The sequence below is a fragment of the Peromyscus maniculatus genome, chromosome 4 (assembly GCF_049852395.1).
Source record: "Peromyscus maniculatus bairdii isolate BWxNUB_F1_BW_parent chromosome 4, HU_Pman_BW_mat_3.1, whole genome shotgun sequence".
NCBI lineage: Eukaryota > Metazoa > Chordata > Mammalia > Rodentia > Cricetidae > Peromyscus > Peromyscus maniculatus.
The window spans coordinates 12659384-12686820 of NC_134855.1; the positions used below are offsets into that span (position 1 = coordinate 12659384).

A 27437-nucleotide genomic window follows, 5' to 3' on the forward strand; every position below is an offset into this window, starting at 1 on the left:
TGCCACACCAGGGCAAGGCTGGCCTACAGTCTAGCACAGGCCACAGGCAGGGAGGGCCCAGCCAGAGTTCCACTTCTGACGAGGCAGGACCTGGTGTCTTTCCGTTGAGAAACCAGGGTGTCCTGTACATATTCCAGGAATGAGGGAGGCTAGGGACATAGCTGTAAGGCCCCGGAGCTGCCAGAAACTGTGGAAATACCATCTGTAACCAGAACCACAGACACTGGCTCAGAGCAGCTCACTGTCAAGTGGAGGCTGCTCCCAGCTCAGGTCCCAGACACAGACCCTATGGACGGCAGAGTGAAACGCCCTCGTACAGTACTCCAGGAGTACCTCAGCCCCGGCCCGAGTACCCTTCGAGCAGCCTGCTTTCCCCCACATCTGTCACTGCTCACAGCCCCATTTTACCCTCCAATACCATGCTTAGGGCAACTGCACTCTTGCCCAAGGCCATGGTCAGGTACAGTTAAGGGCTCAGGGAGTCTCCGGGAGTCCCGGGACGTGGGACAGACTCCTGAGATGTGGGAAACACTCTCATCCAGTGCCTATGAAAGGGGGGGGGGGGGCTCTGAAGGAGAAATAAAAGGAAAAGAGTCAGAAGGAACACAACCAGGCAAAGACCACGGTAGACACCATGACATCAGTCCTGCTGTGCAGAGGCGTGGCCAGGGTGGACTGAGGAATCTGGATGCGAGCCACAGAACTAAGCCACCAGGCAGGTGACCGGCTGAATTGCCTCTGCTAAGCAGTGGACAGACGCAGAAAAGACGGACAAGGGACTCTGTCCTCACCTAAAGACAAAGCGGGGCCTCGCTGTGGTCAGGGCGTGGACAGAGCAGGGCAATGTGACTTGAGGAAACCAAGCAAAGTCAGAGCCAGGATCCCTCCAGGCAGATGGCCGCAGCCAGGCTGGAGGGGCTCTGGAGGCCGGTGTAAGAAGGCAGCTTGGAGCTTACGGCTTGTGGAAGCCTGCTTATCAAATGCCACATGGAGTCAGCACCTCCTCTCCACCCGCAGCCATCTCCTGGACTTATTGGTCTACCATCTGAGGACCAATTAGAACGTGAAGGGCTGCTTCCTTGGCTCTTGTTCCAAGACTGTCCCATAGGGACAGAGCCCTGCTTCTTGGATATGGGGGCCAAAGCCTATGCTCTTGGCCACACTGGAGTTCAGCTTTCATAAGCTAGCAAGCATTCATGTACCCTAAAAGCCATGGAGCCACAGGGCCAGGCCACTTCTCCCTGCTCCACTTCTGAACACAGGAAGTGTGGGTGGAGGGTCCTGGAGCAGGGCCCTCACATATCACACCACAACACCACAGCTGTCTGGGCTTCCAGATATTCGTCTCGGGGGAACAGGATGTGTCACTCTCCCGGAGATGACAGTACTCATCCCCAAGCAAGTCCCCAGTGCTCCCTGGGATGGCCAGGCACCCCAGGCGCTCAGGGCCTCACAAACTCTCCTCCCTGGCCTGGCCCTGAACCAGGTTGTCAGCTTCCTGCTGGGCTGGCTTCTAATCCCATCAATGTCACTAAAAGCCTGCTCCCCGCCCTCAGCCCCGCCCTGGCCCGTGCAGTCACTCCCTCCGGAGGATGGCGACCTGCAGGGGCTGAGCCTGAACCAACGCCAAGCTGCACACCAGGGCTTCAGCCTGTCTGGGTGGCCAGTGCCACCGCTAGCTCAACTCACCCTGGCACCAGACCCTTCTCCCAGACGGGAAGGCTCTCAGCTGGAGAATATGTCAAAGTGGGGCGCATCTGTGAAACACCCTGACACTTGACTAGACAGCCTCTGCCTTGCTCCCTCTGGGAGGGCAGGGCAGGCTCCTGGGGGGAAGGGAGGTCTAACCAGTGGGTTGCCCAGGTTACAGAGGCCTGGTGTTCAGCTTTCAGCGCCTGAGCTCTTGGTCCTAGTACTAGGACTGGTGGACACCCACTGTGTAAGGGTTCACCAGTGGACACAAGAACACCCTGGCAAAGGGGTGTGACCTGCTGCCTCCAGGGAAAGCAGCACCAAGCACATTCCAGCGATCACAACCCAGAATCATGTATTCAGAGGGCCGTCATCATGGCACGGGTCCTGGCAGCCCATGGCCAGCAGCAGCTGGAAGGACAATTAACCGGGCACATTCTTACAAGAAACATGAAACAAGAGTGAAATCCAACCAAACAGATGCAGCCTGAAGGGAAGCGGCAGCTTCCGGTTGTAAGAGGACTGGAAACCCACTGCAGGAAGAATTCTGCCCGCGCTGTGGGGAAGGGGCTACTGCGGGAGCCGACGGGCGACTTAGGGACCTCTAGCAGCAGCCTCGCAGGGGAACACTTCATCGAGCTATCTGGGAAAGGTGTGAGCATCTCACAGGAAGCCAGTGGTTCCTCCCATCAGGCTCCTTCTGAGCACAAATCAGCCTCCGGGTTTGCTCAACACCCCGGCAGCCCCCCAACAATCGCTTCACCCAGGGCCCACCTCTTGCTCTGCAGGATTCAACCACGCGCCAGACACATGCTGCCCTGGTATCACCTACCCGCTATCAGGAAGGACGACAAGACTATCATCACCTTCCACCCGAGGGATAGGGCAGTGGGATGTGAGGACGGCACCCAGCTTAGCTGGCTCGACACAGTCGCCCTCAGTACTGCCCATAGTTCCCTGAAGCAGAGGGTAAGGGCTCAGGAAGTCCAAGCTCACCCTGGTTGCCTCTCTCTGAGGCAGGGAGGCTGGAGCTCTGCCCCCCTTGAGGTATCAACACCTAAGTCTCCAGAGGTTGAGCAACTATCTGGGGTCTCTGTGCCCCAGTGGCAGCCCTGAGGCCAGCCTGGGTAGGAGTCAGTCATAACAGCGGAGAGCATGCCTGCACAGAGGGCATGGAGCCAGGACCAAAGAGGGCTGGATGACACACTGCCCAGACCTCCTTCTGGCCTGCCCACTTGGCCAGCTGCCCAGGGAAGGAAATGCTTCTACCTCACTGGATGCTTCCTTCCCCAGGCCCTGTGTTCACCTGGGCCACACAAGACTAGTCTTTCAGAGCCTAGACTCCTCACTGGACTCAGCTACAAGAGTCCAGGAGGGAACCCCAACTCTTGGCCTCCACAGGTGGACATGCCCAACACCCACCTTCTATCTGCAGGTGGCAGCCAGGAAAGGCTGCTGCCCAAACTCCCGGATTATCCAGTATGCTCCGAGCGGCGCAGCTGACAACAGGGACCTCCCCGGCTCTCTCAAACCTCCATCAAGGATGTTTGCAGGAAGGATGAAGAGGCTCAGGAGTAAAGTACAACCTGCCCAAGGCCATGCTGCTGGCCAGAGGCTAGCTGGTCAGGAGCCCAAGGCCACCTGAGTACAAAGAGCAGGGGGTCAGAGGGGGTGAAGGAGGGAGCAGGGACAGAACTGCAGGAGGGAGGGGAGAGGTATACAGGAAGAGAGAGGTACTATTGGGGAGTGTGAGAGGGACAAAGGGCAGGGCAGGGAGCTGTAGAAGGGGACCAGGCGGAGGAAGGGTGACCACTTCTGGTCAGCAGAGACACAGCAGAGCTAAGACAGGGCATGGGCAAGCCCTGCCCCCGGAGGGATGAAGAAGTTACATACATAACACTCTGGCCTCCTAGGGATCCAGGGCTTCTAGAAGCCCACACCAGGCAGGGTGGGAAGCTATGAAGGTGTACACACACACACACACACACACACACACACACACACACACACAATCAATCAATCAATCAATCACTCAGTAAGTTAAGCACCCCGCCGCCTCAGCCCATGGTCATTCTAGTACCTCTGGACTCCTACTCTAGCCTTGAACATGCTGCTCCTTGGACCTGAAACTGGCCCTGGATTGCTCCTACATAGCAACACAGCGCCCCCTGCAGGAAGCCCCGTTCCCCGCTCCCCCACCCCACCCCCCGCTCCTCAAAAACATTTGCTGGAGCCGGGCGGTGGTGGCGCACGCCTTTAATCCCAGCACTTGGGAGGCAGAGCCAGGCGGATCTCTGTGAGTTCGAGGCCAGCCTGGGCTACCAAATTAGTCCCAGGAAAGGCGCAAAGCTACACAGAGAAACCCTGTCTCAAAAAAACCAAAAAAAAAAAAAAAAACATTTGCTGGAGCAGCAAGGTCAGCCAGCTCACCCACAGCTCTGATCAGGTCATCAGGCCTGGCCCAATGAGACTGCCAAAGAGCCACTAGCCGGAGAATGGGAAAACGAGGCCAGCAGGCACATTGGTCAGTGCCAGCTGCAGACCCACCGGAAAGCTTAGGAACCAGACAAGCATGCTCCAAGTCCCAACTAGGGCCCGGACTGTAAACTAAGGTACTGATGGCTATGTGACCCCACACAGGCTGACCAAGCCCTCTGGGACTTATTTCCTCTTCTGCAGAGAGCTTCGGGCTAAGGAAGTGGCCCGACTGTAATGCCTCCCTCCTCTGCCCCCACTTGCAGAGCCTCTGAGGCAGCTGCTCTTCTGGCGCCAGCCCCTCTGGAGCTGCTCCTAAGGCTAAATGTGTGGGACAGCAGGGAGCAAGACCCACACCACCACCACTGCGGCCAATACTTCCTTCAGTCCTTAGGAGGACAGCACCCCAGGGCCAGCCCACCCACAGGAGGGCAGCCTGCTAGGCCCTTGCTCTCTGTCCAGCTGGGGGCCAGAGTTACTCTCCTGCAGACAGCCTGGAGCCATACTGGGGAAGTGGACTTGTGGCCACCGCAGAGCTGGCTTTGCTGCATCATCTATCAAACAGTGCTGAGAAGCCACGGGTAGCCCAGTTCTATGTAGGCACCTACCATCAGCAAGTCTGGGCTCAAGTTCTGACGGCACCACACACAGGGAACTAGAGCTGTGGGCGTCTGACTCAATCTGTGTCCACAAGTCCTGGTCCTCAGGAACAGGAATGTGCACCCTATACACAGACGGGCACCAGAGAGCACTTGGTAGTCGGACATCTTCATCCCCAATTGCCCATGTCAGAAAGAGACAGATGGCAAAGTTGGCCCTCAGGGACTCCCGCCCAGTTAGGCCGAAGATCTGTCCAGAGCCCCAACTCACCTAGCAGGGTTGCAGCCGGAAGCAGGTATCACAGAGGCTTCCTGACAGAAGCATTGCTCATCCCCCTCCAGCTACAGTACAGCAGACTCCCACACTCCCAAGCCCGCCCTGGGCCATCGGCACAGCTGGCGGGATGGACAGGACAAACCTGCATACACGTCATCATGAGAAGCCACCCCAGCACAGTCCCAGGGCCAGCAAACAGATGCTGGGGGTCCCAGCAACAGGACACAGGAGGCCGCCGTCCAAGGCCAGAAAGTGATGTCACCTCCCTGGGCTGTCATATTCTCACTGGAAGGGTGGCCAGAAAAACCTGGGACTCAAGGCTACAGAACGTGAGGAGGTGTGCAGAGCTGACAGACCATAGCACAAGGCACCGATCCCCACACAGCACAGGTACCCTGTAACTGGTGAAACCTCTGTGGTCACTGCTCTGCCTCGCTGTCGTGTCTGCCACCCCAACCACATGCATCCTCCTTCCCAGTCCTGAGCATCAAAAATTCCACCTTCCAGAAAGCGAGCTTCCAACTCCCCTCGACTGTAGCTCTGGTAATACAGCTGCCATGCTGTGTGGCCAGGCCCAGGCCCCTTGCCCTCTCTGAGGGCCTGCTTCCTCATCTGTACGGCCCTTCCTACTGATGAGCACAGGGCAGGCAGGCACCACAGTCTGGAAAGGTTCAACCACGAGATTCCTAGAACCAAGGTTATACACATCATCACTGGGTCATGCTGTGCCAGCTGGGAGAATGGTCTCAAGCCTTCCTGTACCCCAACCCTTCACTCACAGAGCCAGAGTTCAGTTGGTCCCCAACCCTGGCCAGATCAGATAAAGGGCCATCTGCCTGGGGCCACGGAGCCCACCAGGGCAGAGTCAGCATCTGCCCCAAGGACGTGTGAACCATTCCCAAATTAATGACTAGATCTTCATGCCCCAGCCCCTGGACATCTGATGATCTGCTCACAGGGCTGTGTGTGAACCAGGATGGCCATGGAGCCTCCCTGGGCCCGTGTACTCTCTAAACAGAAGCATGGGAACTTCCTGAGAGGTGGCAGAGAACCTTCCAGGTCAAGTGCCCACACCACAGTGACGGCCATCGGGCTCTTCAGACTGCCTGGGCACAGGGTGTTGCAGGGCAGTGCTGGACAGAAGGACACCACTGGGTGTTGCAGGGCAGTGGACAGAAGGACACCACTGGGTGTTGCAGGGCAGTGCTGGACAGAAGGACACCACTGGGTGTTGCAGGGCAGTGCTGGACAGAAGGACACCACAGGGTGTTGCAGGGCAGTGCTGGACAGAAGGACACCACTGGGTGTTGCAGGGCAGTGGACAGAAGGACACCACTGGGTGTTGCAGGGCAGTGCTGGACAGAAGGACACCACTGGGTGTTGCATAGGCTTCTACATCCCACACCCTCCAGCATCCACCAACAGAGAAAAGAGTCCACATGGCCAGTGCAGACTTCTCCGGAGGGCGCACACAGTGTGCCGAGGTTCTCGCTCGGCCCTTTGCCCTCCCCTCTCCAGACACACATGCCCACCACGCTTCTAAGGCACTCCACCTCGTTCTGCTGTCCACTCGCACGGGCCGCTCTGCTCAGGCACAGGCTCAAAGGCCTGACATCAAATCCCACAGCTCTGCTTTTCCTCAGTTCCCCCTGCCCCATAAAGTGGGGAAGCTTTTAGGATTTCCTGAGCCTTGAGTATTGTCACCCTGCCCTGACATCGCAACCTCAGCTGGTGCCATCTGCAGAAAAGGAAGAGGGTGGCCTCTCCTCTCAGAAGGAAAATGAGTGAGGCCCAGGCACCCCATGAGGGAGACACAGGCCAGGCCTGGCATCAGGCACCTGACACCCAGTCCTGTGACGGGCTGGCAGGATATTGGGAAACTCACAAGAACTTATTTCAACATCTTGGCCACGTCAGAGATAGGTTTCAACACGCACAGCACCCAGGAAGGACGGTGGCCATCTTGGCCTGTTCGCCTGCCCAACACACAGAGAAGCTTGTGCTCCCCATGACTGCCTTTCACAGGGACAGGCGGAGTTAAGAGAGAGCCATTCCCAAGGGGCAAAGCTATATTCCCCCGACAGTCCATTCCCCAGCATTTAACTACAGACCCCATTCTGTCCTCCCCTAAGCCTCAGATGCCCAGAAACAGGAGATTCTGCAGTCTGTCAAGAGTGAGGCTTCAGAAGACCACAATCTAGGAAGAGCAACCCTTGTGGCCCCCAGCTTAAACACCAAGGGCACCCAGTACCAAGGCCAGTGAGGTCCCTCGTTGGGCCTCTCCCTGGACATGCAGTGGTCCTGGCCCAGCCCCAGCTCATAGCCAGAGCTGCTGCAGCTATGGGCAGCCTGAAGGCCTTAGCTCCATTTTGAACAAAGTCACAGCACCCTGAAGACAGCAGGAGCCACTCAGGTCCACCCCTTGAGTCCACATGACCACCCCAGCATACAACAGGGGAAACTGAGGCCTAGTGAGTTGGAGGAACTTTTCCCAGGTCACAGACCTGGGAAGAGCTGAGCCTGACACCTAGAGGAAGGGAAGACTTCTAATGGGGTGGGAGTTAGATGACTGACTTTGGACCCAAGTCTCTGGCTAGAGAACTCTACAGTATTGAGTCCCTAAGAGCAAGGACGGGACTCCACCAACGGCTGGCCCTGTGGCAGCCAACCTCATCCATGTTCCATCTTTAGCTCCAGAACTGACACCTAGCGTCAAGACCTGACCAGTTTCCAGCCCCCACCACCTTCCAAGGCATTAGAGGTGGTGTCTCCCCTACTGCCAACCCCCCACCCCAGTTGGCAACAGCACTCTGTAATGCGGTACCCAGTTCCACTGTGTCCACACTGCCACCCACCCCCATCTTTGAGGCCCAAATGTGTTTATGGCCCAGTGACAGCATGCTCCAGGCCACGCTTGCCCCAGGCCCTGCACCACCACAGGCTCCATCTGCAAGCACTCTACCCAGGTGTCCTCATTCCAGCAGCCAACCAGCACAGGGCTAATTCTCGGGAAGTAACGTGGTCACCTCCTTTCAGCTTCCTGAGGGCCTCTGCACAGCCAGGCTACACCAAGAAGTATAGAATCTCACAAGGATATGCCCAGCCCTCCATCCCATGTGGATCTGGTACATGGCAGAGATGTGGGGCGGCTCAGTTCTTGCCCTGTGGAGGGGAAGTGCCACCCGGGGAGATATAGAGGAACCAGCATATAAGAAGAGAGCTGGGAACATAAGGATCAGAAAAGGAGGTTCAATCTGGACCCCGAGGCCAGGAGAGACCTGGCAGAGACCAGGAGAGTAAATCACTTCTAGTTTTCTCCTAGCTACACAAAGACAAGAGTCTCCTGTAGGTAGAGGGCCTGCCCAGCCTCACGATGCTCCCTTCACCCAATGCTGCCCAGTTACACAGCCAGTTTGGAGGTGGAGCAGGGCTCGTCTTAGGAAAACATCAAAGCCCGGGCTGCCCCGGGGGTTGTGGCTGCCACCCTACATGCCCCTCTGGGTTTCTCCAGAACCTCTCTCCATGGAGACCACACCTGCCAGGTCTCAAGGAATCATGCAATCTGGTACTCTCTTCATGTCCTGGGCCTTGCTTAGGCACCCCAGGGATACCCCACAATGGGGAAGAACAGCCTCATGTTTGCCTGGTACACAGAGTTCTGGGATCTGGCCAGGTTCGCACATGTGAGTTCACACATCCACATATCCAAATGGGTAAAAGACATCCCTAAAGCTTTAGACCTTGAACTAGACAGTGAAGCTCCTACCCAGATGCTCCCGTGTGTATGTAACTATGTGCACATGTTGGTCCCTCTGCTCATGAAGGCCTCTTGTGCCCAGCATCCAGAACCTGGTGAGTCCCCCAGGACCTGGGACCTCCTCCGTCCTCCACCTCTATGGACCTAGGTCTTACGATCTCCCTGGGTTCCAGGTCAGTGCCAGAGTAGCTGGCTCTTCTCTGGCCAAGTGACCAGGAGACAGACAGTCCCTACCTTTCTCAGGACATCTACCCCAACGTTTTCTGGTTCCGCCACCTTCAGTGCCGTGTTCTGGGGGTGTGAGGGCCACAGCAGCACTCACAGAGCGGATCTGGCTCCGGGATCCAGGTGCCCTTTGCAGGCAGCCCACACCAGAAGGCTCCGCTGTGGAAGCTGAGCCCCCCCCCCCCCCAGACAGGAGCCTGGGCTTGTCAGCTGTACCTCCAGCAAGGCGGCCACCACAAGCAGACCTGGAGCTCTGAGAGCTACTCAGTGAGCAGCATCTACAGGGTCAGTAAACACTGCTAGGTGAGGCAAGTTTGCACGCAAGACCCACTGAGGCACCGCCAACAGCTCCCTCCAAGGGAAAGCCAAAAACCTAAAGGTGCCTCTGCACCTCTTGCTGAGCTGACGACCTCTGGACTGCCATCCACACAGCCTCCTATCTCCTAATGCCTGTACCCTGGGTGGGGTTTTGGAGGTTTCTTTCATGACCCCAGCAGATGGAAAAGGAAAGGATTCTGTGGGCAGCCCGTGGGGCTCTTCTCACCCCATTCTGCCTTTGTAGGACTAGCTCTGGAAGCAGGAAGCCAACCAAAGGGGGATGGTTTCTCCAGCCCCACCCAGAGGAGCCCCAGAGTTTCCTCTGCCCCGCCCCTCTGTGCCCTGCCAGGCTGGCCCTGCTAGCTGCTCACATGGGGGCGGCCCAGGGAGGTGGCTTGTAGCGGGGCTGAGCGGGGGTGGGGTGGGGAACTGGAGAGGTCCACTCATGCCATGAAGGGACCGCTCTACAGCTGACACCCTATGTAACTCATTCCAGATGTGTGCGTGTGGAGGGGGGGAACAGGAGCAACAGGCGCCCTGCTGAGGAAGCTGGGAACAGACCATCACATGCAATTCCTGGGCCTATGCCAAGGCCTGATAGACCTGAAGCGGGTGGGGGGAGGCAGGACAGCCAGCAGCAGCAGCAGCAGCAGAGGAAAAGGTGGCTCCCTCCCTCCCCTCAGCAATACTATGTCCAGACGCTATCTGTGGGCCCAGGGTAGACAAGCCTGGAGGGGCCCTGAAGCCTATTTCTGGGAACTGTGACTCCTCGGGTCCACACTGAGATCCCGGGCTGGCCTGAGAAATGCTAATCAAATGCTGACCCTGACCCCCAAGAAGGGAGGGGTGAAAGTGGTTGGCAGATTAAGATGCAACCTGCATAGTTCTGAAAGGCAAGCGCCAAGGGTCATGCCCTCTGATCCCTGATCCCCGACAGAACACCCAGAGGGCTGCCCTGCCTCTTGGGCTCGCACTTGAGACTGCTCCTATGGCCCTGTGCCCTCTTCACCGGGCCACCTTGGACAGTGTCTAATCTTCTCCAGCCTCGTGTGGAAAAGGAAGGGAATGGAGACCACGTACAGTGGTCACAAAGCCAAGGGCACAGCCAGGGTGGAGGCCACCCCAGCCTGGCCAGCAGCTCCCTCCTCCACCGCCAAGACTGGGGGCCTGAGCTGTTCGCTCCAACCATATACTGGCCTTGCCCTAGGTGTGGGTGAGGGGCTAGAGCTGTTCCACCTGTACCCACACCTCCAGCAGGAAGGGATTCAGAGAATCTGCAGGAAGTAGGGCCAGTCCAGGCAGGCAGAGCAGAGCCCCAGGGAGGCCTCAGCCTGGCAATCTGGACCTCAGTTTCTGTAGCTGCAAAAGCCCCAGTGCTGAGCTTCAAGAAACTTCTTACATGCAGTCAGGGAGATGACCAAGAAGGGGCCACTGAAATTATCTCCCCAAGGACCTAGCCAGGCCCTGCCTGGAGTCTACCAGCAGCTGAGCTCCCTTCAGAAGCCAGCACCCACTTCCCATGAAGCCCTCTGTCAGTGTGGCTGCCCTTCATCAGCAAACACCAGCCACGCTCTCCACTTTTCCCCTACGGAATACTTACAGTCAAAACAGCGAGGCCTTGACTACTTGTCTAAAAAAACGAGCTACTATAATTGCCCTAGAAATGTTCAAGAAAGATCACCATCACCACCACTAGGGAAAGATCTAGAAAAAAAATGCAGAACTGGAAAACCCATATGGATGTACAAGATAAGCTTCTAAGCCCCGTTTCTTTCTTTTCCCCTTTGCCAGTTGTGAGGGTCATACGTGAGGATTCCCTGCAAAATCCTAAAAAACGAGAGTTGACAAAATGTAGGAGCCCAGGCTCTCATGAAGAGGCCCATCAGGCACTCACCATCCTAGGTGGTCTTAAGGGCCCCAAGCTTCAGGGTTGTGAAGGAGGCCTCCTGATTATGGCTACCTGAGGATGCTGGATATCCCTGGATGCTTAGGGCAAGGGCGCAGGCCGAGCCTGGGGTAGACAGCTGCTGATACTGGGCCAGTCACAGCAAAATCTGCACTTGGTCCCTAGCATAGCACATGGTCATCCTTAATACACGATCCCAGCCCTCCACCGCAGGCACCAGTGGGGGACTCCCTGAAGTACAATGCTGGATAGGCACCCTAGTCACTAAGTGGCCCACAGGAGGAGCTCAGGGTTCTATGAGGCCCAGGAGGGCTGGTACTCAGACAAGAATCGGCCAGGGGTGAAAGCTGGTGATCTACATGGACCCCTCCCCTCCGAGAGGAATGAACGAGTGTGCAGCTCCCTCAGAGGGAGTGTGTATCTCAGAAGACCCTGGCAGCCCTGGGGCCCATCACGCTGGGAAGGAACAGAGAGTGACATTTTGATCATTACTTAGGCTACACTTGTTTCACAGTGGCCCCAGAGAGGTCCCCATTCTGCAGGGAAGAGGGTGAAGGGCAGGGTGCTCCCCTCCCCACCCCCAGCCCCTAGGGTGAGCCTACGGCTCTAGCCTTGGCCCTGAGCCTGCCTCGAAGGATGAGTGAGAAGGGGAAGGCAGCTTTGCAGACCTTCCACATCCTCTAACGTACAGAGAAGGATTTGCATAGGATAGAGGGTAGAGCATGAGACGGAGCCAGGATGACTGCTCTGACAGGGTACTTTGAGCCAGAGGAACGTTCGTAAGGAGGGAGGGAGGGAGGCTGCCACAAGCTCAGACATGACGCCTCTGCCTAAAAGCCTGTCCTGCATTCGCAGCAGCCAGGAGCCAGCCAGGAGCCGGCCATGGCAAGTGGAAGTGGGAGGTGGGTACACAGAAAGGGGCTCCGCTACACCAGCAGGCAGCCCAGACTGAGCCAGGGGGCAGTGCCAAGCCAGAGGGTGAGTTCAGAAAGACAGAGAGCCAAACTTGCAGGACAGGGAGCAGAGAGCCCAGGTCTCTGAATGGGGACAAAGTACCCCTGACCTTGTTCTACAGACAGGACACTGAGGACAGGTGGGAGGAACCCCTTACCGAGTAGGAACAGAAAACCAAAGCCTTCACTCTAGGTCACTCACTATTCTGGAAACTTCCACCTGTGCCTGGTCACTTGGGGAGGCAGTAAGCAGCCTTTGGAATCCACATCCTGTTCCCAAATAAGGAGTCCCTCTGATTTTAATCAGAACCATTAGGCACTTGTTCGGTAATTAGGAGACACAAATTACAGTGTGAAAAAGCTCATTACCAACAAATGATGGGCGACAGCCACATAGGGGAGGGCGTCACAGGCCCTGGCGAATCCCTGAGACTGGAAGCATCTGGTCTCCAGAACCATACTTGGGCGACTGCCCACAGCCTCCTGTGTCACCTGTATCTCCAGGCCACTGCTCTCGCTAGTCAGGACACTGGCCAGGCTGGACCCTAGAGGAAGAGGTGTCAGAGAGAGATGGGCAGGTTCTCTAAGCAGGCCTCACAAGGCAAGACGGTCCCAGGATGGGGGGGGGGGGCTCGGCCACATGGGGGGGCCTCAGTCACCCGCCTGTGACATGAGGAAATTAAAGAACATCTCCAGGGTCTACTGAGATGGCTCAGCAGTTAAGAGCACTGGCTGATCTTCCAGACGACCCAGGTTCAATTCCCAGCATCCACATGGCGGTTCACAACCATCTGTAACTCTATTCCCAGGAAATCCAACACCCTCTTCTGGCCTCCATGAGCACTGTATATATATGGTACACATATATACAGGCAATTAATCACACACATAAAAATCAAAATTAAACACACGTATGCACACACAGACACACAGACACAGACACACACACACACACACACACACACACACACACACACACACATCTCCAATCCAGGCACGGGGTGCACACTTGTAATCTCAGTATTCCAGAGGCTGAGTCAGGAGGATTATTGAGTTCAAGGCCAAAGTGGACTAAAATGAGACCCTGTCTCAGAAAACAAAACAAGAACAATAAAATGTCTCCAGGTGGTAGACCATTTGCTTAGAGTGTGTCAGGAACTGTGTTCTATCCCCATAACTGAGGGGGAGAGGAGGGATCTTTGCAAGTTTCCTTCTGGGTCCCAGGCCCAGCATCAACCAATTAGCTGATGAATAAATCAGCAATACAGACACCATTTTAACTGTGGGTCAGACGGCAGAGGCACGTGAAAAAGCCCCATGTGATGGCAAGACAGGGCCAGTGGGGCAGCAGGACAAGCACAGGGTGCTGACCCTCGTGGGCTTCCTGACTACCCCGGGTCTCCCAGACCCAAGCTACAGGGCAAAATGGGAGCTCATCCAGGGATTGGGGCTCTCCAGGACTCCCGCCCTCATTAGGCCTCCCAACCCTACTGGCAAGCCTCAAGGGCTCCGCCTGCTCCAGAGCCCAGCACCTGCAGACTCAGCTGGCTACAGCCTACAACTACCCTCCAGTCCACATAGAACTCCAGAGTCTTAGCTACTTGGGACATGGGACAGACACACACACACACACACACACACACACACACACACACACACACACACACGAACCCCGGACTCAGAATAAGTTGTATCATCCTTGAGGTTCCAGCCAGGATGCCTTGCTCTGTGGCCTCAGATCCTAGATTTACCTCTGAGCCAGGGAATTCTCACGGCCAGTGTTTCCCATGCCAGGCTCACATCAAGAGGCTCAAAGTTTGGGACAGCACCTCTGCCTTCACACAAACACCCTGAGCTGAGCGCAGCCAGTAACCCCAGCAGGAACAGTGATGGACTGGGGCCGGATGAAGAGCCCCGCATGGTCAACACTGGCCGCCCACTGTTCTCCCCAAACCAGCCTCTCAGAAAGGAGACCTGGGGGCTCAGGGGTGGAGGAGGCCGTGCCTGCTTCTGCACTGAAGAGACCGAATTTGAACCCAGGACTCCACCATCTGCAAGACTCTGGCAGCCAAGCCAGTGCTTGGGAGGGTTAGGGTACGAGAGTTGGGGTTGGACAGGGGAGATGAATAGGGCAGCCATTTCCTGCCTCTATGCCTCAGTCTCCACACAAGCAGTAATCTGCAGCCTGTCACCTGCTCACACCAGTGCCCTATGGCCGCCACCCAGAGTACCAAAACAAGTGACGGCTCTCCACTCAGGGACTCTGGGTCACCCTAGCTAAGACCTCATATAAGGACCTGGAAATTCCTGAGACAATACGCCCATGTTGAGGCTACCACTCAGCTCTAGAACCTTCCAATGAATCCCAGTGAAGTGCTAGTGGCCAGGGCTCACCACTATCATGGCTGCACAAGAACAGGGAGGCAAACATCAAGAGCCCAGCTCACAGGAAGGTTGACAGGGGCATCGGCTTTCAGGATTTGGCAGCTGGGACAGGGCCAGGGTAGCCCAAGACCTGATACAACCCACACTTGCCCTGGCCAGAGTGTACATATGTGGTTTTACTCTGGTCGCCAAGATCACGGGTCCCTGTTCTAACTGCAAGGCCTTTATGATGCCAAGGCTTGTTTTATTCATTGAGTAAAGTAACAGTACTCCAGAGCCACTAATGGAGGCAGACAGCCATCAGGGCCTCTGTAGCCCAGAATCTCACCTCCAGGAGAGACAATGCCACAGTCAACATCCCTTGAGAGGCCAGGAGCCTGAAGATCCGTTGAGTGAAATCTATTTTATTTTATAATTTGTGGGATCTATTTCCCACATGGATCTACTGAGGAGATGAAGACTGAGAAGCCAGGCATGGTCATGCACCCCTCCAATCCCACACTTGGGAGATGGAGGCAGAAGGATCAGGGGTTTAAAGCCATCCTGCATTGTATAACATGTCTGAGCCAGTCTGAGCTACATGACACATTGTAAAAGGAAGGAAGGGAGGAGGGAGAGAGGGAGGGAGGGAGGGAGGGAGGGAGGGAGGGAGGGAGGGAGGGAGGGAGGGAGGGAGGAAAGGAAGGAGGGAAGAAGGAAGGGAGGAAGGGAAGGAGGAAAGGAAGGAAGGAAGGAAGGAAAATGCCAGCATAGGAGGAAGAAGAGGTTCAGGCCCTCACACCTGCAACAATTAATTAATTACTTATTAGCAGATAATTACCAAAGAGTAAACTCTGGAGTGTCACATGTGCATGCATATGCACACATGTGCACTCATGTACAAGCATAACACATTCATGCATGTACACACACATACACACACCAAGCTCAGGCCTGATACATTCTCCAAGACCAATGCCACCCCTTGAAAACCCAGCAGTGCCCAGGTCTGCACCAGACACTGCATGTCTTGGGCACATTCCTGCCCAGTTCTGCTGACTTCTCAAGTAGAGGGTTAAATACCACTCTGTTGGAATAGCATCCAAATAGAAGTCTGGGAAGCATGTCACTCAAATGGCTAGAAACCCCAGAACTGGACCCTGTTGCCCTACAGCTCCCCAATATCACAGAACCAAGGTCAGACTCACACAAGACCTCTGGGAGCCAGTTGGCAGTGGCGCACACCTTTAATCCCAGCACTCAGGAGGCAGAGCCAGGCAGATCTCTGTGAGTTTGAGGCCAGCCTGGTCTACAGAGCAAGATCCAGGACAGGCACCAAAACTACACAGAGAAACACTGTCTTGAAGAAGAGAGAGAGAGAGAGAGAGAGAGAGAGAGAGAGAGAGAGAGAGAGAGACAGAGACAGAGACAGAGACAGAGAGAGAGACAGAGAGAGAGACAGAGAGACAGAGACAGAGAGACAGAGACACCGAGACCTCTGGGAACTTCCCAGCCTCTGGGCTACACCTTTCCATGGCTTCTCTTACATGTTGGGGCCTATGCACAAGCTGTTCCCATCTGTTCCCTTGTCTGGACTTGCATAGTGTCATTTTCCCCAAGAAGCCCTCCTTCCAGCTCCATTCTATCGCAGCTTAAGGGAGGCCCTATGCCCTGGACAACAGCTACCCACACCCTTCTCCTCACCCCAGGTCTATCATCGGGTCCCCATCCACCTACCATTTCAAAGGCTGGTGACAGGTGACCAGCCCAGTGCCTAGCTCACACCCATCAGCTAGGACATTTGCTCTACAGGTGAGGATGCTGTGACCTGAGCAGGCAGTTGCTCCTGGCCTCTCCCCAGCTGGTGACATGCCCACTGGCAGCCCTCTCACTCTGAAGGAACTGGTATCAAGTAGGAAAACCATTAGGGCCTGTCTGTGACCTGGGCTGCCACACCCCAAAAGAATTGTCTCCACCCAGAACTCAATCCCGGCCACTTCCCTGTGTTCTTGGGGACACTACAGGTAGCTGTGTGTCCTCAGCCCTGCACCCCAGACCACAAGCAGAACTCGGTACCTCCTCACCATGACTTCTCTCTCCCTCTGCCAGGGTCAGCCACAAACTGCAGCCTCTGTCTACTCCAAGGACAAGACAGGTTACATACAGGTTGTTATGAGTAAAGGGATCAACAGGCCCTTGAGGAAGCCATGATGCAGACAATTTTCTAAGAACATAGGCTCCAAGCCGGGCAGTGGTGGCGCACGCCTTTAATCCCAGCACTCGGGAGGCAGAGCCAGGCGGAGCTCTGTGAGTTCGAGGCCAGCCTGGTCTACAGAGTGAGATCCAGGACAGGCACCAAAACTACACAGAGAAACCCTGTCTCGGGAAAAACAAAACAAAACAAACAAACAAACAAACAAAAAACCCATAGGCTTCACCCTAAGGGGCTCTTTCTGCCCTAAAGGGCCCACTTCTGGTGTACATTATTGTTCTGGAAGATTCTAGCTAACAGAATCTGACTTCTGGTTAGGGAGGGCATGCATTCCCTACCTCAGAGCTGACCTTCCTGGTCAGGAACAGCACACACACAGGCTACTACCTGGGACTCCACCCTGACACAACCCCACAGGTCACTTCCTTAGGGACACATTAGGGACAGTCCTTGTGAACACACAAAGCTCTGTTAACACATTGAACATCGTCGATGTTCATGTGGGGCAGAATGAGGAAACTGAGGAAGGGCCTGACTGACCCAGCCCTAGACCCCAGAAGCTCCCTTTCCCAGGATCCAGGGCCTGGGCAGTAGGTAGAGGAGGCTGTGTCCGCCTGCGCACAGCACAGTGAACTCTGGCCAGGTTTCTCCCTGGCTCTGGAATGGCTCTCACCGCAGGCAGGTACCAAACCTGTCCAACCACCCTGACACCCAGCGGCTATCTGCTCATCGCATTTCTCAACCATACAGAGCAGGCGATTGCCACAGGCCTGCAGACAGCAGATAAGGAGCAGCAGGGGCTGGTATGGGCTGGGGGTGGGGGTGTGCTCGGGTGTGGCTGGCTCAGCTTTGCTTTGTTTCTGCTCTGGCTGAGCCTTCATACTTCTCTGCCCACTCGGGGCCTCAAGCTTCCTGGGGGTGCTGTGCTCAGGGCAGAGAGACAGGCAGGGTGAGAAGGCCCTGAGGAGATAGCCTATCAGAGCCTTGATCGAGGGTGGTAACTAAGTAGGACCCCAGGCAGGGTGAGACTGGGCAAGACTGCCCCTACCTGGGAAAACCACCCACAAGAGCCACCAACCAGGCCATCAGACTCCTACCCTCCCTGTGCGACATGGCTAGCACACAGCCCACTAAGCGAGCCCATCACTGGGGAAGGCATAGCTCTGATCGAGTCGTGGTTCTCGCATCTTCCAATGTCAGTAAGCAGTGGCAGCTCTGGATATGCTGACCCAGAGGCCCAGACCACGCAGCCCAACTCCAGGACCTGGCTAGCAAGCCGACTCCCACCCAAGCCACATCCATGGTCTCATATATCTAAGATGTAAGCTAGCCAGTAAGGCCCTTCTTACAAAACCCAACTGAGTGAGAACAGTCTGCTTGCTATCTCACTATTGAGAGATGGCTCAAGTGGTGAAGACATTTGTCCGGACCCCTGAGCTCCCTCCACTACCTAAGAGCCTAACATTGCCCCCCCCCTCCCACGCTGGCGGTCGGAGGAAGCAAGACTCAGGCTTCCTGCTTTTCCAGGTCACCAGGGCAAGGAGACTGGACTGACCCATGTTCCCATAAGGACAGCCCTACAGCGCAGCCTTGGATTCTACAGAAGGGGTTGGGGCCCTAATACCATCCAAGGGCAAAAGCTACCCCACCCCTGCCTGGGAGCAGCCCCCAGCCTCCTCCAAGCCTCTGCTCCACTGGAGGGTGGTGCCAGGATGGTTTCCAAAGAACGCAGACTCCAGGGCAGGGTGAGCCTAGCCCGGGAAGAGCTCCCCTGCCCAGCTGGAAGGTTGCACAATGGGGGGCAGGCTACCTGTCTCCCCAGCCCTGCTAGGCTGTGGAATACTTAGGGAGAGGACCTCCCCACCCTCAGCGGGGTCCCACAGCTCCACAGCTTCTGGGCCTTGAAAACTTTGGGCAACCACCATGTCATCGATTTGCCCCCCGCCCCCGGCTGCCCCTTATTTTGGACCTAGGCAAGCCTTTCCCTTTCCACCTCAGTTCTGCAAAGTGGAGTCCAAAGGAGAAAAAAATGAACAAAAATAACGCCAGCAAGGCCCAGCTGGGCAAGCTCCCAGTGGGCACCATGCGGCTTTAACTCCTTCCCCTTCCAGCTCCCTAGAGGGCACAGCAGACCGAGAACCTGGGGCTACGATGGGCCCCCAAACTCCCTGACCTGCTGTGATGAGTGACCAGCTGGGACTCAGGCTTCCCTCCAGAACAGTTCCACTAGCAGGCCCACTGTGGGAGACCAGTCAGTGGGTGAGTTCAAATACACAAAGGCTGCTTGAACCTGGCCCTGGCCCACGGAGCAGTACTGGTGGACAGAGGACCCATAACACAGATCCTATGTGCTTGGGGCTGCACCTCCCCAGGTGGCCAGGGGCCTGTGGGGGAAAGATGGAGACAGAGACAAATCTCTCACAACACAGGCCTGTCTTTCCAGCATGCCCTGCTCTCTGCAGCCAGATGATGCCCACGAGATGCAGAGGGACATTGGGCTCCTGTCTGCAGGGACAGAATGGCCCACCTCTGCTCTGCATCCCAAGGTCTGTCTGTAATCTCAGCCCTGGGAACCAAGCAGAGCCCTTTGAATTCCAGAATTCCAAGGCAAGACCCCTGGCTCCAATAAAGGTTTCTGGCAGCCTCTCAGCTCCTCTGTCCCCCATGTTCACCTTGAGCTGGAAGACAATGGGTTCTCACTCCAGAAAAAAAAAAAAAACTATGCATCTAGGCCTGTGGAATGGCAACCACTGTGGTCTGACCAGTGTGAGGAAGATTTGACCCAGACTTGGGCCCCATGAGCAGCGACGGAACAAGTGTGCTCCCGGCTGAGCTCAGCCCAGGGTTGCCAGTGACTGCACAGCAGGAACGCCACAAAGGGGGAAAGGCTTGGTGCCAGGCTTTGCCCCGAGACTACTGCCCATATAGGCTAGACAGTGGCCTGGGTGCCAGAAGCCCAAAGCCACCTTATATAATGCCGAAGACAGAAAGGCAGGAGGAACGACTTAGCCAGACAAGGCATGCCGCAGCCCTTGGGGCATGGTCATCATCTACTCAACACTGCTTAACTGCTCAAGAGCGTGATGCCTGTGAAGAGGCATCAACGAGGCTGCAGACATGGTGAAGAAGGAAAGCTGCCATCCCGGAAACGGAAGACACCAGGAGAGCTGCTGAAATGAGACTGCAGCCTGTGCCCCTGCCTGGGCAGCATTGCCAAGAGCACCAATGCAGCCTTCCGCAATCAATGCTGAGCCCAGTGAACAGGCCTCCTGCACCCTGGCCCACAGCTCTCCATGGCAGCACCCATCACACGCCCCAGGTCCCCATCTACAGCATCTCCCAGACACTTTCCATGTTTGCTCCCAGGGAGGCTCGTGTACGTGTTCTGAGCTATCTCGAATCTCTTGGCTTCTCACATAGGTGTAGCCTGGAATGAATCACATTGCAAAGGCACCCATGGGTGGTCCCCTCAACCCCCCCCAGATACCTGGCAACCCTATACTGAAACATTCCGGTCCTCCTGTCCTGGGGAAGAGTAGAAAAGTACAAACAAGCCCTCTTCCGTACTTAGAAAAAGAGGTTTACATACAGACTACCACATTCAGAATGATCTCTGTGGTCCTGTTGAGCACATGGACACATGGGTACCAAGCACCTCTTCGAAGCAACTAAGGGTTTGGAGTGAGGAGCATGTGCAACGGGGCCACACAAGGCAAGAGCTTATGGTATACGGCAGTGCAGCACGCACGCACACACATACAGCCCAAGCCACCTGGGTCTCCTCTCTCTCCTCCTCACTTGCCTACGGGGCTACCACCACCAAGAGCCATCAGAAATTCAAATTCTACTTTGGGAAGATTTCTGAGCAGGACTCAGCAGCCCTTCACATCTATTTAAGAAGATAAACACACATCCTCCTCCCCAGCCACGCTGTTCAATGCTGTGTCTGTTCTCACAAACTTAAATACTGTCTTTTTCTTCAGGCCAGAAACCCCAGCCACAGGCCTATCCCTCCCAGTCACATGAGTACCCTGTGCCCCAACTCTCCAGACACAGAGAAGATCTAAGCTGCTCATCCTCCTCCACCTGTACTCCAGAAGCTAGTCCAACAGAGAACCTAAACGGGCGTCGAGAGCTTGCGATCCTGAGGAGCATCAGAAGGGCTGAGTGTCCCCAACGGGAAAGCATGATTGAGGGCTGACCTCCCCTTGCCAAGGAAGGTGGAAGGAAGAGCCAGGGTCTGCAACGCACTGCAGGCTAATCCAGCCCACCTCCACCTCCACCTCCACCTCCACCCAGAGAGAGGCTGAGAGTCTTTCACGCTCCTGAAGGGAGCCAGGCTTGCACGTTCCCAGCTGACCACACAGGAACATGGGTACAAAAAGGCCAAGGCCACATTGTGTGCTGTGGGGCCTAGCCCACACACTCTCCCTCTCAGTCAGTCCTGGCAATCACCTACTGTATCACCAGGGAAGCCGACTCCAGAGTCAAGCCCAAGTCCTGGGAGCTGCAGGATGCAGCCAGGGTGCGCCTGGCCCCACCAAAGCAAAACAAGCAGTGGCCAGCACGCAGCAGCTCCGAGCACGGAGCGGCAGGAGGCCTGGAAGCCCAGACACTTCCCCTCACACGGCCTGCTGCCTTGGCAGGTGGCCACTCTGCGGACTGCTGGACAGGGGCTAGGCAAGGAAGACAAGGCCGTCCAGCCAGGTCCTGTGCCGCCATCTGGGGGCCTGGAGAAGAGCCCCTGCTCACAAGAGTTAGAACATACCACCGTCCCCCTTCACAGTGCTTTACAGGCACCCTGGGGCCCCAGGGCAGCCCTTTCCCATTCTCAACCGTCAGATCCTGAAAAGCCACCTAGAGACCCACACCTCTCTTGCCCCTCTGTGACCTTCCCCCAAGGTTTCCCATGCACCAGTGCAAACTCCTAAGCTCCTAAGAGCCACAGCCAGCTTGCCCTCCCCACAGGACTTACCAGTGCCTGTCTCAACAGCACTTCTTACAGCCCCAGGCCGCCCCAGGAGCCATACTGTCCTGTCTACCACCTCAGACTCAGAACACCTTCCCCTTGCTGTGCCCCAGCCCTGCGCATCCTCTGGGACCCTCTAGCCTTGGCTGCACCGTTCCTTCCCATGGGGCTGCAGCATCAGGACTGTGCACCCCACAGGCTGCAAACTAACGTGGTCGCACATGCGCGCGCACTCGTGAGCACACGCACACTAGTGCAGCCCGCACCAGGCCACGGCCTCCATCCATCACCCAGGGCTCTGCACCCACTCCGTGACAAAGCCCGCTCCACGTCATCACCTCTCATTCTGATGTTTAAAATTTCATTCACGGCAACAGATTGGTTATTCCATCTCGCCCTTAATTAAAGAGGGCCCCAGAACGACATTTTAAACAGCAATGTCATTTTCTAATTGACACGGCTCCATTACCAAGAAAAATACGCAAACCCGCCTGAGACGGAGTACAAGCCCCTCCCCCGCCCTCCCAGAGGAGAGAGGGACGGCATAGCTTCAATTTTTAATCTGCTGATGAAATATTCAGGGGCCACGGAAGGATTGCATTTCTCCAAGGCATGGGATCACTGCCCTCTCCAGGCTCCCCATGTCAGTAAGATACCGAGGCAGGGTGATGGGTCAGGGCAATCTGGAAGACAGGGAGCCCACATGGGTAGGAGCTAAACCTTGGCCTGCTCAGCTACCCCTACATACTTGTCCCCGCCCCCATGTTACTGTCCCACTGCTAGCTCAGGTCTTTCTGTGCTCCCCCACAACGCCCACTTTGTGCAGGTAGGTTAAAAGCATTCGGAGGTTTTTGTATTCTCCGAGGTACTTTAGCCAGAGGGACTATGTGTCTGCCCAAGGCCCCAGTGATACTCACCAGGTCTCTTGGCCCATCTTGGTGCCTGTCGGGGTTACATATGTTAAGTCCTACCGGTAACAATCAGGGCCCTAGCATGCTAATTTCCCGAGCAAAGTGCTGAGGGCTCAGGGCCTGGCCCCCTAATGCCAACACCTCTCCACAGCTGGTCTCTTACACCTTCACAAAGCCCAGCAAGGCGGGTGCCCCATATGACCCTGAGGCAGTGGGGAGAAAGCGCTGTCTAACTTGCTGGGTTCAAGGGCCTGGTCAGATACATGTGAACAACATGCAGCCCCTGGAAGTGCCAGCCAAGCCAAGTCCAGCCCAAGCCCCCTGCCAGCTTGGCCGGACACTGGCTCAGAGAGCCACCAGAGCCAAAGTACAGAGAGGGCCGAGGCACTCACCAGGACAGGGACAGCCCCCAGTTCAAGCCTTCAGCGTCTCCACTGTGTCTCCTCATGCAGGACATGGCTAGGAAAGCACAGCCTACCTCCCAGCTGCTCCCATTTCTGTCTCTCAACCAAGAATAAAAATGCCTCATGAGACAACTCCAGGCCACAGCCAGACTGCTCCCAGAAATAGTGGCTACTTGGCCAGGGAGCCCCACTCAGCAGGTGCCTTCACCCCCACTCAGGTTCACCAGCGAGCTCAGGTGGAGCACACAGGCTACACCCCACCCTCCATGTGGCCCTGGCTGGACCACTAGGTCCACTCAGGGGAAAACCCTGCCAGAAACCACAGGAAGAACTCTGGCAGTCCCACAGGACCTAGTCATCAAAACACCGTCAGGGTTGCTGTCGTATGATGTGTCAGACTCTAGGCTACCACCTCCATTCTCCCCTTACAGGAGAAACTGAGGCTCAAGGAGGTCAAGGGGTCCCCTAAGAGACACAGCTGAGGAGTAGGGGACCAGAGTGAAGCCAATGCTGTACGAGGTGCATCGCTCTGCCGCATCAGCCCAAGGGCTCCCTGAGGCCGGATCTTCCCTCCTCTGTGGTTTCCGCACCCAGTGTAGAGTGGGGGCTGATGTTGCCCAGCTGCCCAGCCAGCTCCAGACAGGCCAGTTAATCAAACACTCTCTAAATGATACAGCCGAATGCTGCTGGCCCAATGTGCTTGCCCAGCCATCTGGTAGACCAGCTTTCCCCAACCCTGGAGCTGACCACATTCTGGACAGAAGCAATGAGTCTGGGGTCCAGGGAAGGGAGAACAGGACCCAGCTGGGGTCAGGAGCCAGCAGGCTGAGGGGGGCGGGTATTAAAGGCACAATTGGTAGCGCTCACTGTCCACACTACTTCCACTCCAGAATGGCCTGCATCTGCTCGACCCACCTCCCCAGCCAGGCTGTCCCTCCTCTGTGCAGCCTCCCAGAGGGACGTCACACTGCTGGCTCAGCACTAGGGGACTGAGACACAGAGCTTCAATTCTGAGGGAACAGAGCATGCGTATAAAACTCAAGACCCTCAGGGATTTAGCTCAGTGGTAGAGCACTTGCCTAGCAAGCCCAAGGCCCTGGGTTCGATCCTCAGCTCCAAAAAAAAAAAAAAAAGACTCAAGGCCCCGAATCTCATGAGACAAGTGGCAGGTGCCCAGAGGGCCCAGACCAAAGCTGGATGTCACCGCACAGGGGAGCCACCCAAGAGAAATCACCATGCCAAGGCAGCCCTACTCCCCAACCCCAAGATGATGGGCCCACATCCACACACACAGTACTAGCACTAGCAAGGAACTGGAGCCATCAACCTTTCCTGTCACCACTACAGCCACTGAGGTCTTCAACCAAGGGTACAGGTCACCGTATCCCATAGAAAGGGGCTATCAGCCTTGTCAAAGGTGCTGGCCAGGGTCAGCAGCTGGGCCTTCCTTCTCAACCTCTAGCCAGGCTTCCCACCACCCAGTATCTCCCTATCCACTCCCTCCAGGTCCCTTTGGATGTCAGCTTCCCTTCTACCAACACCAGCCAAGCCTCCCACCCAGATCAAAGTATCCCCGTCCAGAGCTACCCAAGGCTGGACCGTTAGCAACACTCAAGTGGCACGTCAGAGACAAGGCCAGCTGGGGAGGGGGGAGGAGTAGTTCTAGGTCAGCTGGGGAACTGGCGTCTTCATGGTCAGCCAGATCTCCTCCTCAGCAAAAACCTGCCTTCTCTGCTAGGGGACACAACTGAGCGGCATCTGCTCCTTCCAGAGCTTCACACAGAATTATAACCTCCACTCGCACGATGTACAGCTAGAGTCCTATGGAAGCCTGACTCCAGGCTGGGCAGGGTTCCAGGGCTGGGCAGGCTGGGTGTTGGAGCTCTGCACTGAAACTCAGTTATCCTTGAGACTACGACCCTGGCCTAGCAGCTCTAGTCTCAGCATCCAGCATCTTGGTTTTTTCTTTTCTCCCCATGCGCACCCCACACACACACACCGAGACAGGGTTTCTCTGTGTAGCTCTGGCTCTCCTGGAACTCGCTCTGTAGAACAGCCTGGCCTTGAACTCAGAGAGATCCATCTGCCTCTGCCTCCCCAGTGCCGGGATTAAAGGCGTGCACCACCACCGCCGCCCATGTGCATCCAGCATCTTAACCTCTGACCTCTGCACCAGGCACAGGAGCACCCAGTGGCAACTGACGCCTCTGACAGAAGGATGAGCAGATGTAGACACAGCAGGCAGGAGCTAGAGAGCCACCTCAGTAGACAGTGAGGTGGCCACTTGGGTACAGCTGAACACAGTTAAAACCTCACCTGTGTGTCAGCCACCAGACTGACCTTCTAAGTATGACAGTCCTCAAACCTGCAGCTGACACAAGTGGCCAGTGTCAGTCCCCAGGAACCTTTCTAGGGAATTGCTCATGGATAACAGGCACCTAGCATTCACAGCCACACATCCAAGACTCACCATACTACAACACCAGTGCCCACTTTAATCTCCCAGTCAGGTCACTAAAATGTCCGACCTGACCACAGACACCCAAGTTCTACCTCCCAGGAAACCTCCAAGTCTCCCTAAAAACTGCCAAAAATGCATTGCTCTCCCACTCAGAGCAGCCACGCTCCAGTCCGCACCCTTGACATCCTCCCAGCCATGTCCCCATAAAGGCACCATCAGCAGGCCCCAACTGTCTACAGTCTACACCCCAAGCGCAAGACCTTACTCGTCACTGCAGTCCACCAGCCCCAAAACACAGTTGCCGCACCCCCACACCCTCTGGACGCCTTCCTGCCGCTGGGCCCTTTCTCCCCAGGACCCACCAGATTCTACAAAGAGAACCCATTTGGCGCCCTGCGACACCCGACCTGGCTCTGCCGCCCACCAGCCCCTCATTCTCTGTCCTTTCCCCCAGGACCAGTGAGCCCCACCTCAGGGCCTTTGCACACACTGCTGCTCAACCTGGAAGGCATTTCCTCTCCATCCCCACATGCCTACTCCTTCTCGTCCTATGCCCTCTGCTCAAATGTCACCCCGAGGAAGACCTTTCCTGGCCCCAGTGGCCTGTGGCCCCTCCACCTACCAGGACTTGACTAAGCTCAGTGCAGGCTCCAAGCCATGCTGGACTAGTCACTGCTCCTCCCAGAGGTGACAGACAGGTGACACAAAGGGGGGTCTGTCCAGCCAGGCCACCCAGACCTCCTCTGCAGCCCTCCTCAACAGACGCCCAGGTGTTCCTCCTGCCCATTCGGCCAGGGAGGTGGAGGGAGGAATGTGTCTGTCCCTCAGTGTCCGGCCTCCTGGACAGCAGGAAGCACCAGCCTGCTGGGAGTGCAGACAAAGGCAGGCTGACCACTGAGCGCACGCCATTCATCTCGGTCAACACTGTGGCGGTGCGGCCGTCCACCCAGAGATTTACATTTTTATTAAATCACACGGGGAAATTAGAGACATTATTACTTGCCTGGGCTTCTTAACCCTTCCTCTGCCCATTCCCCACACTACTGACGCACACTGTCGTGGGTACAGGCTAAAGGTCCCCAGCACCCACCTGGGCAGATCCACAATAGTGTGTGGCCTCCCTCGAGGCCGTGAGCAAAGCCTAGGTCACACAGTCAGGTCTCATACCACCTCCAGCTGCCCCTCTGTCCACTCGGCTAATCAAGCAAACAGGAAGGGTCAGATAGAAGGGTCTTAGCCAGGCCCAGCTGGCCCCTCCTCTACCCTTTGCTGTCCCGATTCAGCCTCCCCAGGCTCCTGAGGTCTCATGAGAACCCTCCTCAGGCAGGTTCCACAAGTTCCTGACGGTGAACACTGCCCACTACTGAGTGAATGCCAGGGAGAGAGGCTAGGCAGCTGCCAGGTCAGTGGAACCAACCCACAAGCCTATGGCCTTGTCCAGCTCCATGCAGGCCCGGAGCTGGGCACGAAGTGTAGGCAGCCAGTCAGACACATCACTGCCAGCCACCAAGGGGAACATGACCCTACACAGCTGGGTTACCGCATCATCCCCGCAATGCTCAGGATCACTACAACTGTCCTCCCAAGCCGCCGTAACCTCACTGGAGACCTGTCTCCTGGAGATGTCAGACCGCACCAGCATCTGCCAGCTGAGGACACTAAGGCCCCACTAAGGTTACAGCCAGGGGGCACACCCACTCTGTCTTCTCAACCACCACTGGTCTAGAGCTCACCAGGAAGCAGTTCGAGAACAAGCCATGCAGGCAGCTACACAGGCAGGGTCCCAAGATTCCAACCCCAGCTCTCTCTAGGCACCTCTGCCCGGCTGAGATGTAGCCACGAGGCCCAGACTCCCAGGAAGCAAAGACCACAGTGGGAGTGGCATTTCCTCTGCCTCCAACTCCACATCCACTG

General features: G+C 56.3%; 1 protein-coding gene across 4 annotated transcripts in view; it reads right to left on the bottom strand.

Moving 5' to 3' along the window:
- Window positions 1–27437, bottom strand: part of Rxra (retinoid X receptor alpha) — a 190613-nt gene that overhangs the window by 44697 nt on the left and 118479 nt on the right. The window lies entirely within an intron of this gene.